Source organism: Dysidea avara, chromosome 1 (assembly GCF_963678975.1).
Source record: "Dysidea avara chromosome 1, odDysAvar1.4, whole genome shotgun sequence".
Classification (NCBI taxonomy): domain Eukaryota; kingdom Metazoa; phylum Porifera; class Demospongiae; order Dictyoceratida; family Dysideidae; genus Dysidea; species Dysidea avara.
Window position 1 is genome coordinate 49,755,907 of NC_089272.1, and position 14,935 is coordinate 49,770,841.

Consider the following 14,935-nt stretch of genomic DNA (forward strand, 5'->3'; position numbering starts at 1 on the left):
ATGAAAGCCACAACACAAGCTACATGGTACACACTACATAGAGGTGGTAATCCCTAAAGGCTTGTTACCTTTCGTATTCACCTTATCGGCCTTTGTGGTTAATCTATTAAAAATTACATGTAAATAGAGAATTGAAGAGTATGCTTAAAGCACCTTCGCTAGTGATTTTGTTCTTCAAACCATATAAAACAACTGGCGATTTATAAACGCTCGCATGGGGTGTGGTACTACATGGAATTTAAAAGATTTCTGCTTAAAACGCCATCCCTAGGGAACTTACGGTTCAGCACGCTGTCACAACTTGTTTATCAGGCATTAGAGTTTGTGTCCACGTCGTGTCTTTAAAAGTTATTGTAGGGATTAGAGGTTGATTGAAGAAAATACGCGTATAGGCAAACCAGGATTGGATAATGTCAGTGCTAGATGGACTATACAAACACGGCTATGTTGACCGGTTGACTGGTATAACGTGGCAGTAGTTGTAACATAAGGTAGAGAAATGAAGTGAAATACGCCTATTTTTTATTTTGCGATGGTTCCTTTTTTATTTTAGCGAGGTCGCAAGAAAACTATGAAAATGATAACGACTCCTAAAGATTTTTTATGACGTAACGCAATACAAATCTATTGAGAGATGTTGCGTAATTTAGGACTAATATTGCGAAACCGGCCCTACACGTAAATAACTCACAGTAGTGGCCGCGCGTCTTTTAATTGGGCGTGCGCTTTGTAGTTTCTTGGCCGCGCGACTCACTACCGTGAGTCTTGATTTATAGCTTAATGTTTTCAGTTTTAGTGTTAATAATCCCATAGCTGCAACGGCTATGTATAGTTCATTTTGTGACTATAGGCCACTCATACGTAACTTGTGCAATGGCAATGCAATCTTCAGGCATCTAATGAATACTTTACTGAGATGATATAACCTGTAGCATGACAGGGTGTGGTTTGTGCCCACATACCCTGTTTTCACAGGCCCTGTCACCAACATGCACCTCTTCTTTAGAATTAGCTATAGACTCACAGAATTATAGACTGAGGACAAACACATCAACAAGCTCTTACTTCATTAGTGCTGAAAGCTGCTGACATCTGCTTTGAGTTTCAACCTCCCAAATGCATATCTCTTCATTTTAATGGCCATCGTGTTGTGCCCACTACAGAGTTCTCAATGTCTAATGGTAATGACTATCAATATCTGTAGTATTAACTGTACGAAAATTCTAGGCAAGACAATTGGTATTTCTCCTACTGCTACTCGTAAGCTGGCCTCTGACAACATCAAATAGCAAATCTTATTGTATCTCCAGCGTATTGACAACTTCCTGACCCCTTGTAATTATTTGTTCATGTAATTGTCAATTATTATGACGTTTATCTCTCTCTTGAGCACAGACAAAGCTACACTACACTGACACAATAACTATTATAACTGTAGTAAAATAACATTCAAGCCATTGAAATGTCAACCACACTGTAGCCTGGTGCTGAAAGAAGTGCTGACTATATGTATACTAAAAAAGTCTCCAAACCATGTCCAGTATTGTTTAATGTTTACGACCAGTCTATTGGTGGCTGAAGCAAAATTTAATACCCTCACCAGACCAAAATAATTATATAATGTTTATACCAAACATGATGTAAATTCAACATCAATATAATTTATTGTGTATAATTAAATAGCTGAGCTTTAGCATATATTCAAGCAATGGTATTAATTCTGTTAATAAACTGACTGTCAACTTATAGTACATGACCTACAGATGAGTAAAATTCGATCAAGGTAAAAATTAATTAGTTGATCGATCAATCAATGTAAAGAATAACTCAATCAGAGCAATCAAGGAAGTGGTGATGTTATCAACAAAATAATAATAAGGTCTGGTCGATGAGAAGTCACCATCACAACTGATGGAATGTACTGTAGCTGAAGTAACTCATTGATCATGAGCCACTGGATGCATGGTAAGTGAAGCAGGTCACAAGTTGGTTATATAGAATCATTACTAAAAAGCCACTGAACAGCCAATCAAATCATGGGTGGTGGTGAAATAATGTTATTGTACACTGTTCAGTGAATATAGCTAGTCAGTTGACTCTTCAATATTGCACTCAATCTGCAGACCTCTCACGCAGTGCACGTGGTAGCAAAAAATAATATCATGTTCCATTGGAGCTAGTGAGTCTGCATGTATACTGTATTCTCCCTCAAGCATTTGACAAAACAAGCTAGGCTTCCAGCCTTCCACACACACCCAGTTTTAGGACTTTGAAGCACCATATATAACTCAATGTAGAAGTATGCAAATAGTTTCAAATTTGACCTGTTATTTCACTATGCTATGAAAGAATTATGCAAAATTTTTGAACAATAGCTATAGCTTACTGAGTAGTCAAGTTGAAGTCAGAGAATTGGATGTGTGTGTGGTAGCCCCTTGTTTTGTCAAATTTGGTCACAGTAAGGGCATACTCACTAGTACTGTAGGACCATACAAATGGCAAATGCAGCCTTAAACCTCACTGGAGAAAATTGTCCTGTGGACACAGTACAAACGGACATTTGATCATTTATAGTTGTTTGACACCAGTTTGACTTAGACATGTAGTTATTTACTGAGTAAAAATTGTTTTGCAACATAATATTATGTTGTACATGTTTTGTTTCACTTTGAGTGGAATTGAATTTGCAACTGTCCCCATGAGTGCCATTGAATGGAGAATTTGATTTACAGCAATTGCCAACACCTTGCATTGCTCTTCTATGTCAGGTAGTTTCTCTATATTAAAACATTTAAATTGATTGATTTAGATTAATTCACTATTACGTGCATGTGAAACTGTATAAAATAGCTAGAATATACATCTTATATTATAAAATAAAACAGTTAAGTTCTGCTCTCTAATCCTCTGTCAGTACCAAGTATATATTGTCAGTCCAAGTACACACCCTCTGTGTGGAAAAATACTTCAGTACCTATGTATATACACAAAACAATAGCTTACCAAAGAATTTGAAGACACATAACCCCATTTGCTGGGACAAGCCAATCATATCTATAGAATATATTAACACCAAGTATACATTACTGATTTACTGTGGTAATACAAGTCCATTTCCCTCCAATTAGAAAGCAACATGGCTGGATAATAAAAACCCCAGGATTATAAAATGTGCAAACGCTAACAGCACTGCAAAGTTAATAAATCATTTTTGTATGAGAAGCTAGTGTTGCACAGATTCGGATTGGTTATCAAAAAAACCATACGTTGGCTACTTTTTTGTATATCAGGCCGGCACCATGACAGAAAAAGTAGCAGATACAGATATAATTATTTATCCATGGTTATATATACAAACTGTTAAACTTCGTACATACACGTGTCAGTGTGCTAGAACATGTTTTACATGCAGCACTGTGTGCCGTGTAATGAAAATCTCGATGGGACAAAAAAAAATCCTGTCTCCTCACTGAAATTAACTTCCCTTTTGAGCTTGCTTGTATTTACTAGCTTACATGTATACCCTCACATGACAAAATCACGACATAAGATAGTCGTAGACTTTACCCCAACACAACTTGTTATCAAGGTTACATACAAATATAAGAAAGTATTAAATCTATTTTTCAAACAACAAATTTAATTACAAATACTCAAAATTTTTATTTATTAAAAAGCGCTAAATAATGTATTTGACCCCAAGACTGGTATGCGTATAGCAAATGCTAACGGTCCATGTCTTACACAATGGTCCAGGTGGGACTTTGGGTGCCCACCCCATTATCTGTGAGACATGGTACAGCCTCCTGTGGGTTACTAGTCTTGCTCCAGGAGGATTTTCTAGTGCCGACTCAAACCACCTGAGTAGCACACAGGTGTTCCAGTGCTGACCAGTATGGGTAGTCTAGGAATGGGACATGTGTATATTGTGTGTATGTTGTGTTCATGTGTAGTGTGTGTGTGTGTGTGTGTGTGTGCGCACGCACAAGCACTATGCAGTGCTTGTGTATGCGTGAATGTGTGTGTAGTGTGTCTTGACATGCCTGTGTCTGTGACTAGACCTTGCTTAGTTAATACAGAGATGGCTCTGCACATTTAGCACGTAAAATACACAGCAAGGCAAGTACTGCACTGTAAAGCAGTTACTACAACAGTAAGTACAAATTCATGTCTTTTGTTGTCAGAATTTCAAACATCATTAATGATTTTACATAAGCGTGCATAATAGGACAGGTACTACTACTACTAGCACCATTTGTATCTGTATGGTAAACACTATGGGTAAACACAATATACTACAGTTTGATTCTGAACATTATTGGTGTAACATTTTCTGAATGTGTGCCTTGAAGCATAGTCATGTTAAATTAAGTTAAAGTATAGACAAGTGATGTTTTAAACTTGGGTTTCCAATGCTGTGTAGGAAATTGTGTCACTAGACAGCTACAAGATTAAACTTAGTGTAAAGTGCATGACATTGCAAGCAGTCCTGCACTGTAGGGCAGGTACCAGTGCTAGTATGTGTATATGTGAATATGGGAATATACTCTTTGTTTAGTGTGTCCACATCATGGACGTAGATACACTGCACATACTGTACACACAACACTAAGCACACTGGACACACACAGAGTAGACACATATACTACACACACACGCGCGCGCACACACACATACGCACACACACACATACACACACGCACACACAAACACACACATGCACACAAATATACACACACATACATACACACACGCACACAAACACACACCAACACACACACAAACACATACATGCACGCACGCACACACAAACACGCACACACACACGCACACACAAACACACACACATACACACACACGCACACACAAACACACATGCACACACACATACATACACACGCACACAAACACACACCAACACACATACACACACGCACGCACAAACACACACACACACCAGCTACATATAATTGGGGTGTTAAGTGCCGCACAGGAAAATCCACCTGGGGAAGAGCTAGTGCCCCGCAGGAGGGTTACATGTCCCAGGGTGATGGTGTGGGCACCAGAGGTCCCACCTGGGCCACACCCATTAGTGAGACATGGACAGAGGTTTGATATTTGCTTTCCCCAATGAACACCAGGCTTCCATTAAATCAGCTGGGTAGACTAGAGCAATTTCTTGCTCAAGGAAACAACAACACCAAAGTGGCATAACTAAGCATCGAATCTGGAACCTTTGGATTACTAGGTTGGAACCTCTAACCACTCATTTATGCTGCCTCACACACTAAACTAAACTAAAGTGAGCTAAAATGTGTGCGTACGTATCACTGCATGGTATGTGTAGTGTGTGTAGTGTAGTGTGTGTGTGTGTGTCTAGTGAGTAATGTGGAGTGTAGTGTGTGTAGGTGTAGTGTGTGTAGGTGTAGTGTTGTAGGTGTAGTGTGTGTAGGTGTAGTGTGTGTAGGTGTAGTGTGTGTAGGTGTAGTGTGTAGGTTTAGTGTACAGGTGTAGTATGTGTGTAGTGTGTGTCTGTGTGTGCGTGTGTACATGGAACTTACCATAATTATGTGTATCCCTCTTCATCACCATTATTGTTGAATTCATACCGATTCTGTCCGCTCTTGAGAAAATCTAATATAAAATGTACAGCAGTGTACAGCTTGAAAACTGTCATCAAGAAATTAATCACACATGTATTCATGTTCTCTAATACAGTGTAGATGGCTGCTTGTTAGTGCATACCATCAAGCAGAAGTTACACAAAGTGAACGATTTCATCTGTGAATATTTAAATATCATGGCAAACTACCTCTCTCTCCACACACTATATGCATGAACACACACGCACACGCACACACACACATAGTCAAGCAAAGCCTTAGGCTACCTTGCCTGCCCAGTGTGCCAGCACTGTGACACCTCTGTGCTACTCAGGTGCTATGATTTAGTGTAGGCAATTCCTTCTGTGGTAGGATTAGTAACCCACAGGAAGCTGTACCATGTCTCACAGGTAAAGATGTGGGCACCCGAAGTACTATCTGGACTTTTACCCACTATGTTACATGCTGGACAGTTGACATTTGCTTGCACTGTCCGCATGCACGCAGGCACACACACGCACGCACACACACACACCTGTTTAGGCAATTAGGCAACAATCCTTCCTTACCCAGACACACCAGCCCTCCCTCTTATCTTAACACCTAGTAATGTATCTTCTTGTCACTCTCTCCATTGATCTAAAGAAGACATAGTTATGATTCATTTTCAAGGAAAGCAATGCACAAACACACACAGAGCACACATACACATGCAAACACTGGGTTCAATGTTTATAAATACACAATTAAAGGTAAGGAGTTAGTGGGAAGTGTGTGAAATTCTTATTCATATAGCTACAGCCATTGATTGGTAAGCTACAATACTTTGAATACTTAAACCAGCATTTGTATTTTGGGGGATAAGACTGGTTTTCGCACATGAAGTCACAAATATATGCTCGGATAATACAGCATGTGTGATTTTTATGTAACTGACAGCAAACCACTTTTTCTCTGTCACGACACTTATCAATTAGATTTATAAGAGCCAACTCCGAAAAACTCTACACTATGGCTACAGCACATATGGCAAGATTTTGCCCTGGACACATTTGCACAAACATTACGGTGTAGGTATAAACTAACTATATATTCTATAGACCCTTTTCAGGTAAGCTGCTGCCATAGCAACATCCGCCATTTTGGAGTAAAACCCATTTTGAAACCCTGGTAGCGTGGGGGAAAGCGTACGTTTAACCAGGTTAACCTTTGCTGTGAAATGCAGAAGCTCTACTTCCTGGGTATTGTTTTACTCTTATAGAAAGCAACGCTACCAGGGTTGCAAAACGGGTTGTACTCCAAGATAGCAGATGTTGCTATGGCAGCAGCTCACCTGAAAAGGGTCTATACAGCAGCTGGTGTACAGATAAGAGTTCATCTGACCATGTTACGATTTGACAGAACATGTTGCTGTCAGGCCTTCAGTGCTGGTCACTGTAAAGCTTTACAGTAACAACAACCATTCTTCCTTACACACTCAAACAATGTATGGTTTTTTTTTGTGTTGCCAGGGATCCAGCTACCTGTGTTTCAGCTAGCTGTGTAGCCCTGAGTCTAGGCCCCTTTTCCTTCCCTGTATGTATGTATGTATCATTTATTATTATCATTATCAAACTGTTTAAAGGGATACACAAAAGGCATGTGCCTGTACAAGGTGATACCCTTACAGTTACAAAAATACAATTACAAAAACAGAACAACATACACAATACAAGTACAGAATTAAACAATCACATTAAAATAAGCTAGATCTGAAATGTTTAACCTGACTTCGTGCCAAAATGTCCTCAGGAATAGTGTTCCACAAGAATTCCACGGATACAAAAAATGTATGTATGTTGTCTTAATAAAACAAGACGTTTTCTCTCTTATTTTTATATAAATATCCATATATGGTACTAGAACATACCTGCAATCAGCCATTGATTGGAGTGATGATCGTAATATTTCTCGCTGTGTCTTACAATGGCCATAGAATTTCTCAAATCATCTGAATACGTTGCCACGGCATCCGCTGTGACTCTCGCCGTGACTCTCGCCATGACTACAACTAAGCTGTCACGTGCGAATAAATATTCCTATTAAACCCCATCAATCAGATGAGAGTGTTCCCCGGGAGTGTTCCCCGGGAGTGTCCCCCGGGAGCATCCCCCGGGAGTGTTCATGGTTAACTATCCCTCTAGGGACAAGGAGGTAAAAATTAGCCGGTGGCACAGATTTAAAAGAATGGAAAAGGTTGTTCAGTGTAACTGGAGGTGATCGGTGTTGGTATGTGCTTTGGAGTATAGCCTCGTGCGCCCGACTGACCCTTTATGTCGGGCGCACGAGACTACGTGGAGTATTGTTGTACCATAGTTTGTATATATATGGTTGTACCTGGATAAGTGCAGCACGGTATACAGCCTCTGCCTATTAGGCCACTACAAATACAAGGGGGTGACACACAGGCACTCACTGCAGGTAGATCTGCGACCGCGGTCTAAGTCAAAGGTCAAAGCCACCAAAATCGTGCCAATTCAATGGTAAGGGTAAAAGCTTCCAACCCACAATCGAAAAGTGCTGAAATATCGTCGCTAAGTCACCGGTCAAAGGTCGAAAAAGGCTCTTAGTCACAGGTCAAAGCGAAATTTCGGCCGGTCAAGACTTTGACCACGGTCGCAGATCTACGTACAGCGCGTACCTACGTGACACCCTCTTGAAATAAATTCTCTGTTTCCCGTCCACCACCCGAATCTGGTTACTGCCAGTTCTAAATATTCCATTATTCCGTATTCTTCCATTATTTTACTGATAGGTTCAGTAAAAACTATCTTGAAACAGTGTCAGCTCACATGTTAGTATTGCTATCAAGTCAGCACAAACTTCATGTTTGTGTTATTTTGCAACTTACAAAGGAAGGAACAAGCTTACGCATGCTTTTATGCAACCTTTTTGGATATGCCAGACAAATAATGGCTTGAAAATCTATAATGAAATAATGGAAATGGACTGCCCGCCCGCCCGCATGCAAATATGCCTGAATCCAAGACGACAAACAGAGAATTTGTTTGGAGTGGCCTTACATGTTCATCCTCCAATGACAAACAGGAATAGACATATAACTCTTATTGTTTGTAAAGTGACTTCGGACAACCAGTTAGTGGAAGAAGGTTGACATTTTATAAAATGCTATCTCACTAGAGAAAGTCTCATGGAGTCAGTAACAAAATAGAAAGAATCCCAATGTAGGCATGCATCAAAGCAGCTGCTTGCATAAATAAGAAGGGTCTGGTTACTCTAGCAGCATTACAGAGTTGTAACAGTAGAATGTAATTAAACTATGACATCACATTTGTGACTGGGCCTGCGAAAATAGGGCATGTGGGCACATGATTTTTGCCTTCTTTTTCAAACATTCATCACTCATACTTTTTTGTACCATATTGCTATGGCAATGCAATTTTCAGCTCTTAGTAAGCATGTAGTTGGCTTTAGGATGCAAGTTACAGAATGCAAATATTCCATTCCAGCACTGAGATATGACCTGTAAAGTGACGGGATGTAGTTTGTGCCCACATGCCCTGTTTTCGCAGGCCCAGTCACATTTATTGCAGCAAGAATGAGATGTCTGACAATCAGTGGCGTAGCCAAGGGTGGGCATGGGCAGGCATTTGCCCAACCATCACAGTTTCTTGCCCAACCATCACAAACTTTTGCCCAACCATCACAAGTAGCTTAAGATTCACGCGAGGATTCACAGCAGCCGGCACACAAAACACCCTACTTTAATACTGTAAAGCGTAAACGTGTAGTTCATTTGTTGAATCTTTGACTTCAAAGATAGATGGTGTATCACGTGATCCATTTCGCAGAAAATCCCACGTGCCACGCTCCTTGGCGCGGTTTAAATTCGAAATTTAAAATGGAGTCGAAGCGTGGTACTGTACCTCTAAGTTACAGTTAGGGATAATCGTCAGTAGGATTCAGTGCGGATGGTGCTCGCAGCAAAGATTTCGTTTCAGTGGACCGGCTTGTCAAGCGTATTTTTTGATAAGGAAAACACCATAACCTAACTTTTTTACTGCTGATGAAAGAAAACGGGAAAACGTACTCTTCTATATAACAATAATAGCAGATGCATTGGCTGCTATAAGTAAGGGACGAAGCTTTCCTGGCGTGTTGATATTTGTGATTATCTATGGACTCATTATAGTTCATAAATTAGCGCCCCCCGGCCTTCATTTGGGGCCATGTGGCGTTTACTTGAAAAGCATTGCATATCGCTGTGGTGGTTGGTCTGTAAGCTATACTGCCAGTTGATTGTAGTAAATATGTGATGAACTATTTACGTTGTTGGTTCTTGTAGGTTCAGCAGTTTGATGTCACGTGATACTCAGCTACGACGATCGTCAGTGGATGCATACCCTACAAGTAATAGAATAGCATAGCTATAGCTAGTAAAATGTTCTCTTGCATGCAAGCAACATTTGTTTATACTATAGCATAGGTAGCTGTAGGCCTTGTGTGCATACACTTTTCACATTTTTCTTTGATAAAGTCTCACATGAAAGTGAGCGTGTTTCTTGTGTGTGTAGTTAAGTTGATGTTATGCCCAACCATCAAATATTGGCTGGCTACGCCCCTGCTGACAATCATACAGAGTAAGTAAATATCAGTAACATTCTACAGATGACTACAACCAGCCTCGATGACGTCTATACAAAATGGTATCACAAACATAAAATGGCTGCTAATAGTGGGAGAAGACTAAATGCTGTTTTTAGCCTTCATCACTATATAGAGGCCAACTATAATAAATTTAATATGTGACAGGTGGTATAAGCAAGTGTAGCAGAAAGAACGTATACAGTGGTTTTGTAGTGAATGTGTAGTGAAGTGTATTTGAAAGTTGTTAAGCTTTAATAGTTAGATTGTTCTAGAGTAAATAGTTTTGTGTACATTTTATTTGAAGATTACCCTGAGTACTGTTCTGGTATTCTACTATCACTACTACTTGCTATGGGGTGATAGAGTAAAAATGACAGCACGAGGTTTAGAATTTAATTTTCACTTATCCCGTTATTCCGAATTTTACAAACTCTCGCTTGTATACTTAATACACGCGAGGCATACATGGACACGTGTATCACGGAAATACCCTAGTCTATAGTTTTGTATGTGGTTGTCAGTGTCATGGTGCATGTACAGTGTGATGGACTTATACTTTTCTTTTTAGGCTGCTTTGTCAAGAAACATCTAGATGATGTATGTTTATTTTAATATGTAGTATATGTTTTTTTCTTTAAAGATGAGCCTAGCTTCTATTGTAAACTCTTGGATAAAAGTGCATGAGTAGTGTGTTATGTTCATGACTATGGGTCAACATGCATTACAATTATAAATGCTGTTCACGAGTCCAATTAAATTTTGCTACCTGGGTCAGTAAACTTATCTAAAATAAATGCCCAGCAGTGTTAAATAGCCCCTATTCATTTACACACCTGGTCAAAAATGCTGGGAAGGTAATAAAGGTGAGAGAATACAGTGATATTGTATAGTCTGTATGAAGTACAGTGGAACGTGTCTTAGCAACCAATTCCTTAAAAATGCCACCTCTGTATAACGACCACCTTTAAATCCCCCAAGTGAGAAGTTAATACACTGATTCACCTATCCATCTGCCAACTAGGACCATGATCTGAAGGTGTGAGGGCATTTTCTGATAAAAGTGTTCATCCAGTCATAATGCACTCATGATCACAATTGTTGGCAGAAAATTCACTAATGTAAAAAAGTGTCAGAACTGAGTCCATCTCTGATTTGATGTTGGTAGCCTTCAGAACTGCCCAGGCACAAGGTCTGATTGTCCCCACATTCAAGCATGAAGCTCAACTATGGACTCTTTAGTTCTTGAAATGTGTTAAAAAGTGCATACTCATATACCTAGCTAACTATACTACACTGCTAGCTGATGATGCAGCTTATTATGCTACACTATTAAAATTACTGCATGAATAATTTACAAGCTGAAACTAAACGATTGCAGCAGATTGACTTCTAACAGTGGGAACTATCAACTTCTTTTTTCACTTTATTATTATTATCACACGGCTCTTTATACGTTATACGTACTACAGCTCAGTGAGCTCAATTAGCAATGAATAGCAGTGACTGTGACTCCTCCAACCCTATCTTCTTCGTGCATTACAGACAATGGTAGAACTGAGCCTTTAGTCTGTTTTCCATCATTTAATTATCCAGTATAGCTCCTGTAAGTAGTTTACTAGCACAACCCTCCTTGGAATTTTCAACCTTCAACTGCTTAAATGTTAAAATGTGATGCTAGGCATTATATGGAAATTATCTGATAAATATGAAAAGAAGAGAATGTATGAGTTATGGCCGGGAAGTTGAAATGGCCACTTTCACTGGACTTACTACATGAGCACCAGTGCCTATTGTGCCTAGGCATAACTACACTTCTGCTTTTTGAGAATCCAGCTCAACACATACATGGGAGGGGGGGCACAATGAACACGTGTCCCGATTATCAAGGTGGACTTGTTAGTGAGGTGTCCTGATCTGAGGAGTATAAAAGTGCATGTATATACTATTTAATGCTAATGATGACGACGCTTGTCCATGGTCCCTTTTGTATTGGTCACCTTTGTATGGCTGTCCCAAAATATTTTCTCATATTTCCCATACGTATGTATGCATTTTAAGTGGTCACTCTTCCAGCAATCAAGTATACCTGTTTGCCTGTCAGTAACTGTGTGTGTCAATGGTAAACCTACATAGTTCAACCAATGCCACCTGTATCATAAACGTTCTGGTGTATGTTTAAACAGTGGACTTAGTACCTTGGCACTCATTGGTTTGTAGAATTTTCAGTAATTTGCAAAGTTTAATCATTCTTTACTACTAGTTACCTTTACGAGTCACAGTGGCTAGTCTGAAAACATTATGACCATGATGGTTCCTCGAAAGCAATTATGTTTTGTTTACAATATATTCAGTAATTTGTAACAATTATATTTATAATTCTGCATATTTTGTAATTCTTTTCAGGGTCACCAATGTACTGCACAAGTAGCTTGGTGTCTTGAAACGTCTCATCTGGATCATCAAAAATGCTATTGAATACACCAAGCAACAATAACAGGAAATTATAATGGTATGTATGAAGTGTGAGTCAAAAAAGCCTTGGGGCTGGTGCTGCTACATGTGCTCTCCCTAGGGGCTTTGCCCCAACAAGGATTTTGGAACTATTGATTTTCTGAATTTTAGAAAAAGTAGTTTACTAGCATATCTAAAGCTCTATTGAGTATTCTAATTGGATAGGCTTAGCCCCCTCTATATTATTAATTGGGAGAGAGTCTTTAGCCCCCACTGTAATGCGTATGAATTAGAAATAGAAGTGTGACCATAAATAAGTGTCCTATGGTGTACCTTATTAGCATTGCATTATGTGTGCGTGTGCGTGCGTGCGTGCATGTACTCTGTGTGTGTATACTGTGTGTGTTTGTGTGAGTGCGTGTGTGTACTGAGCATGTATACTGTGTGTGTGTTGTGTGTGTGTACTGCATGTGTCTGTGTGCGTGTACTCTCTCTGTGTGTGTACTCTGTGTGTGTGTGTGTGTGTACTCTGTGTGTGTGTACTGTGTGTCACTAACTCTCTCGTATCCATAGAATATTTTGATTAGATTTCCACTGAGATGAGGTACGCAAACACTGTGATGGTTGTGTAAATGACATTACTTTTCACAGGCATACATGGTGTTCAAGGTGTTGTCTCTGTGCAGATGAAAACTACATAGACAGTAGTCTACTATACAGCCTTTATGTAAAATTATTTATTTAGAGTAATTAGCAAAACCTTGAGTCAGTGCCAATGAATATAGCAACACATATATGTGATACATTTCTGACCTATTTGAAAGATTTTTTCGACATTCACTGCACATCCAAGTTGTATGGAGATTGATGTCCAAACCAGTTATTATAATATGTGACTGCAGAGTACCTCAACATCAATCATAAAATCAAACCAGGATCAGGTATATATAATGTAGGTACTAGGTAGTGAGCCTTAGAATGAGGCTTCTTGTGCTTTTTGTCATTTAAAATAGAACAAGTCTTGAGAAGTTTCCATCAAGGTTTCCATTTATACATGTACGATGTACCACAATAATTTAGAATAATAATTCAGGTACCGAAGCTTGATGCAGGCAGAGGACAGGGGCCTCATTTGGAGTAGCCTTACATTTTTAGTACTACAAAGTGGAGCACAGAGAATACAGATGCTCATCAGTCCCTAAATCTTAGCCAAGGGGGTGCTATACTAGCAGATATATCCACCTGCCTGTGCTAATTAGTTCAACTTCAGTCATGTCATAGTAATATTGTTTTACAGTACGTAAGTGCTGAAAGCCATTGGCAAGTCCTGCCAAATACACCAACATGACTACAAGACTTAAATTACACTACGGTCAAAACAGGAAACCACCTTGCCAGAACTATATTATTTGATGAATTATTCTTTGTGTGTGCTGTGCAGAAATCAATGTGATTATAATGCACAGGTGTGATTGTGATAATTATCTACGTGGGTACAAAACTGATCGTGTGTGGGGGAGTTGACTATATGAGGGAGAATTGAGTTCCACAGTTTGATTGTCGAGGGGAAAAGGAAAATTTAAAACTATCAATTCTGGTATCTAGTTGGTTGCAGGGGCGTAGCAAAGCAAAAAAACTATAGAGGGGCCACTACTGGTAACTAAAGCAGTGGTGGAGGAGAGTGTAGCTACTTGTGGGTACATACACAGTGCGCAAAGCGCACTCAGAGCATGCAAAGCATGCTCTCCTTCTAGGGGGATCTGGGGGCATGCCCCCCCCAAGGAAAATTTTGAAAAATAGGAGCTATGAGGTTGAATCTGGAGGCAATTTTAGCCAATAATCATAATCACAGTTATGCTAGATAAGTAATCTTATAACAACCTTGTATACCACGTTAATGATGTGATAGAATGATGACATCACAAAACACAAGTAATAAGGCTTTTAATGGGGCTGTTACTTGAACTAATTTCATGTTGTATACCCCCAGAAATACACATAGATAGGATAGTTAGTTATAAATTACTTATATGGATGAATTAATGAATTAACATCTCCCCCTGAGTAGCTATTAGCTACATTCTGAGTTAGTTCGCAGATCTGTAGTTGTCTGGAAAGCACAGGGGGAAGTGGAACTGCTCTGATTCAGCTTCCTCCATCACAGGTTCGTTATTAGGGATAGAGCCAGGGCTAGAACAATACTACCTCTGCTAGAACTTCTAGAAGCCTCGCTA

General features: G+C 39.5%; 1 long non-coding RNA gene across 2 annotated transcripts; it reads left to right on the plus strand.

Moving 5' to 3' along the window:
* The first annotated feature begins 7,719 nt into the window (after window positions 1-7,719).
* On the plus strand, window positions 7,720-13,513 carry LOC136267645 (uncharacterized). Of its 2 annotated transcripts, XR_010706717.1 has the most exons (5): window positions 7,720-7,871; window positions 9,949-10,013; window positions 12,654-12,759; window positions 13,275-13,305; window positions 13,353-13,513. It is a non-coding gene; the product is annotated as an uncharacterized lncRNA (long non-coding RNA). The 2 variants fall into 2 exon arrangements; XR_010706716.1 differs by lacking the exon at window positions 9,949-10,013.
* Window positions 13,514-14,935: the final 1,422 nt, after the last annotated feature.